This window comes from Apium graveolens, chromosome 8 (genome assembly GCF_009905375.1).
Source record: "Apium graveolens cultivar Ventura chromosome 8, ASM990537v1, whole genome shotgun sequence".
Taxonomy (NCBI): domain Eukaryota; kingdom Viridiplantae; phylum Streptophyta; class Magnoliopsida; order Apiales; family Apiaceae; genus Apium; species Apium graveolens.
This window is the reverse complement of record NC_133654.1, coordinates 232,709,654-232,714,454: the sequence shown is the minus strand read 5'-3', so window position 1 is coordinate 232,714,454 and position 4,801 is coordinate 232,709,654.

Genomic DNA, 4,801 nt, shown 5'->3' with positions numbered 1-4,801 from the left:
TTACACATAATTTTGGTTTTGTGAAAACCCTAGCCTCCATCTTCTTCCTCTCTCTCTCTCTCTCCCAAAAACTCCATTTTATAAAAGCTCGGTTTTATAAAAGGTTCATCGAAGAGGATCATTCTTGGTGGATACCGGTAGAGTGCTTCACACACTGAGGAGCAACTGCTAGCACTCCAATTTTATAAAGCTTCGATTCACGAGGTATGATTTCAATTCCTCAGTTTTTTCCCTTTTTATACGTTTTTCTATATGTGCGGTATATGGTTTTTACGGAATAAATGTTATTTTACGTTTCAGCTCATCCGTAAATTCCTTCACCCTCAGGTTTTGAGCGAGTATTTAAATCCCCTTCGAAAGGAGGATCTTAAATATAAAAATGAGTTTTGGGATCCGCCCTAACCTTTAAAATCATTTTAAAGACTCGAAAACATTTTTAAGACTGTTTGGAGTGATGTTGATTTAATAAAATAAATCAGTCCCAATATATTAGAAAATATCTGAATACTATTATTTAAATAATATTCCCATAAAGAATAATCTTTATAAAAATAATTGAAGTAGAAGTTTTAAAACTTATACTTGAAATGAATATTAAATAACCAAAGATATACTTATACGAAAGTACTATCTTTATTTGAATAATCAAAAGTAAGTTTGATTATCAAAACATTATTCTTTAATAAAATAAAGAATAATATTTAGTAAATAATCGGAGTCATAAGTCCTCAAATTAATATTCAAATAATAATATTCATTAAATAAAATAAACGGAGTCATATGTCCTCGAATGAATATTCAAAATAATATTCATTAATAAAATAAATTTATCGAATAAACCTTATTCGATTCATAGACTTGAAAACTATATCTATATATATATAAATATATATAATATACTCGGGAACATCGACTCCCGGTTTTAGAAAATGTTCACCTTTGGGTCCCCTATACTAAGGGTATACGCAACTACTGCTTATCTCTAGCATAGGTATTATGCAACTTATAAGCAATTGAATCAACAATTAGATATCAAGATTACGAAACAGACATGCATATATACCATATCAGCATGCTCCAATATATCACAAGATTTGCTAATTAACCACCATGCATCTATCACAAGATAATACATATACATATGTATACATCACAACAATAGTATAACGGGTAGAAAACTTGCCTGAGTGTTCCCGGATAGACTTAAGCTTAGAGTGGGTCCGATAACCTATGAACAACAACATAAGTCGGAATTAAACCCCGTTCGCTTAAGAAACTAGACTTTAACCAATTAGACCCCTAACGTTCGCTTTCGCGCTTAACGATTCACTTAAGTCGCTCGAGTACCCTCGGCTCCACCATTTTTAATAAATTAACCATTAAGAGTTTTAAGGCGATTCTTTCCCGAGTACCTTACCAACTGCCTAATCCTCTTCACATAATTGTTTCATATCCCAATTAGTCATTTAAGGTCCTTAACCAAGGTTTCAAAGTAAGGCGAGGGGAAATGGTTCGTTCGCGAAACGCCATTACTTAAAACGGTCGTTTCTCCTAAACCGTACATTGGATTCAAGCGTACCACATATCAAAACGAAGCTCGTAACATGAACTATCTAATCATGGCAATGGTAAAAACATAACAGTGACTTCCCGGGTCCTGATGTTATGAACAAAAACAGTCTAGGATAATCGGACATTACGACGGCTATGTTTACGCGATTACCAAATTTGTACAACTCCAAATCAATCCACAATCAACCCACAATCAACATTACAACCCAAAATCCCTCCAAACCTCACCACATCAGTCCATTACTTCATGTTTTAACCAACTCATTCAATCACAACAAAAGCTACTAACCATATTAAGGTTCATTAACTAATAACCAAGATTCAACCATCAAAATCTCTACAAACTCAACCAAACTTTAAACAAACAAGCATCATGCTTCACATATACTATATCAATCATAACCATTCCTAAATACTCAAAACTAAAGCTAGGGTTTGGAGTTTATACCTTCTTGAAGCTTCTTAACACAACACAAGAGCTTTGAATGCCTAAAGAACCCTGATCCTTGCTTATATAACCTTAAACTTTCATAAAAATTCAAGAAAACTAAAGTTATTTTTTGAAAGTTACTATTCACCATCTTCTTCCTTGAATTATTGGAAGAGATTGTGAAGGAATTTGAAGCTTAAACTTATAGGATATCCATATCTATGTACAAGGAACCTTAGATAATTACCTCACTAATTAACAAAGCTTGAAACTAGGATTTGAGTTTTTTTCTTCCTTTGAAATGGACAAAGCCGAGAGCACTTCTTGAAAATGGAAGTGTTTTGTGTTTTTTGATGTTTATGATTTGTTTTTGGCTTGGTTGATCCACTTGGTTTGTTAATTAGATTATTACCATGGTAAATTTTGTGTGGTTCACAATCAACCAACAACACACTTCTCTTTTGGTCATGCTTAGGTCATCTTCCCATGTCATCCTCTCACACTTGTCCTCTTCTTGTTGGTGAGATGACATCACTCTCCACTAACCCTTTGATTAAGTCCTAATCACTTGGCTAATGACCACTGATTTGTTATACGGTTCGCTTAACTTTCGTTCTCGTTTATCTTTTGAGGGATCATACCCGGGATCTTATTACTTGGGTTCCCTTAACCTTTCTCAATACATTATATTCCTTTTATGATCCTCTCTTATAATCCTTGAATTTAAATCATTTTAATCATGTTACCTTTTACTCAATTCTTTCGGTATCTGGTGGATTTTCGGAAAAAATCAAAGTGTTCGGATTTGGATTCTGACGATCTTTACATACACTTATATACCACATAGAGTACTAATAATATCCCAGAAGATCAATAAAAGAACCCCTACATAGTGTGGCATGAAAAGTTTTCTTATTCAGCATAATCAGCAAAACACTAATCATGAGGGTTTCAAAAATTCCAAAAACTGGGGTTATTACAGTCTCCCCTCCTTAAAAGGATTCCGTCCCGGAATTAGATAGAAAATGAGTAGGGATACTTTCTTAGCATTGCACTTTCTAACTCTTACGTAATTTTCCCACATTGTGGTTCTACCATCAAACTCTGACTAGTTTGATAACTCTTCTCCTAAGCATTTGTCCATTTTTTATCTATAACCCTTCCTGGTTGCTCCATGTAGGTTACGTCTGGTTGCATGTCTATGCACTCATATGCCCCTATTTGTCTGGCATCCGAATTACACTTCCTTAACATTGATACGTGGAACACGTTATGAACTTGCTACATGTTCGGGGGTAGGGCTAGCTCATATGCTAACTTCCCAATACGTCTTAATACCTCAAAGGGTCCAACAATTCGTAGGCTTAGCTTTCCTTTCTTTTTGAACCTCATCAATCCTTTCCAAGGGATACCTTTAACATTACTAGGTCCCCTATTTCCTATTCTTTGTCCTTTCGTGTCAAATTAACATACTTTTTATGTCCATCTTGGGCTACTACCAGCCGTCCTCTGATTAGATCTATTATATCCTTGGTCCTTTGGACCACTACTGGTCTGAGCATCTTGCGCTCTGCAACATCATCCTATCATAAGGGAGATCGACATTGTCTTCCCTCAAGGATCTCATAAGGTGATATCTCAATACTGACATATGATCTATTATCGTAAGAAAACTCAATCCGTGTTAAGTGATCATTCCAATTTCTCTCAAGTCTATTGCACAAACTCTCATCATAGCTTCTAGCATTATAGCTTTTTCTTCTCAATATCCATTCTTTTCTAGTTCGTAGTCCTTACTATCTTCCGTACATAATACTATACTGGTTACACTTTTGCTCGTTAGCATTCTATAACCTTTTAATAATTGCGTCAACCTTAGTATCACGAACGCGTTAGATTCGGAATACCACCGCACTGATACTACTCCTTCCTAGCTGCTTCTATCTTTGAAAGCTTGATCCATCGTATAGAAGTAAAAGAATTTATTGAGAGATCACTATGATCATGAACACTTGTTATATCGCATAGTTAGTACAGAAGGTGGCCAGCCTTTAGTACTTGACAAGCAATTAAACAACATGTGGTATCCTACTAGGCTCCTATCACACAAATAGATAGTCATTCGGCAATACCTCCCCTTCTGGAAGGGTTGTTCTTCTCAGCTTACATGAAATGAAAAGAAGAGAAAAGAACGAACTGAAGAGAATTGTATATACGTAAAAATATTGCCATAAAATATTTGGCTTGGAATCTACCTCTGAACTATAGAGGTTTGTCATAGGAGAACAAAACATATACATATATATATCAACATCAAGTCTTATAGCATCGTATATCACATGCCTAAATATTTTTTTGTTATTTCGTCCATCATTCTATGGACCCATGCTCTTCCTCGAGCTTATACACAATCACCTTTGAAACTCCCTCGACATCGAAAATTGAATCTGGGATCTCATTCTAGACATCACTGTTACTAGAATTCTATGCTTGCACCGCAACCTTCCTCGTATAATAATACGACTCTCTATTGATAAGAAAGAATAAATATTCAATAGGTAAATAATCGACCTAGTTTTTCTATCAAAGATAACTTATACGTCCACACGACCCGATTAGTGGTACTCAATCTCAACATCCATTCCAATACAACTCTCATGCTTGTAATCAGCTCATTACTCGCCGAATCATTGCTGCATTACTATGGTCCACCACTGACCTACTGTCATAATTCACTTTCCATGAAATCTTAATATCTAACCATACGGAGTCCATACATGTCGTATAGAATTCTCCTAA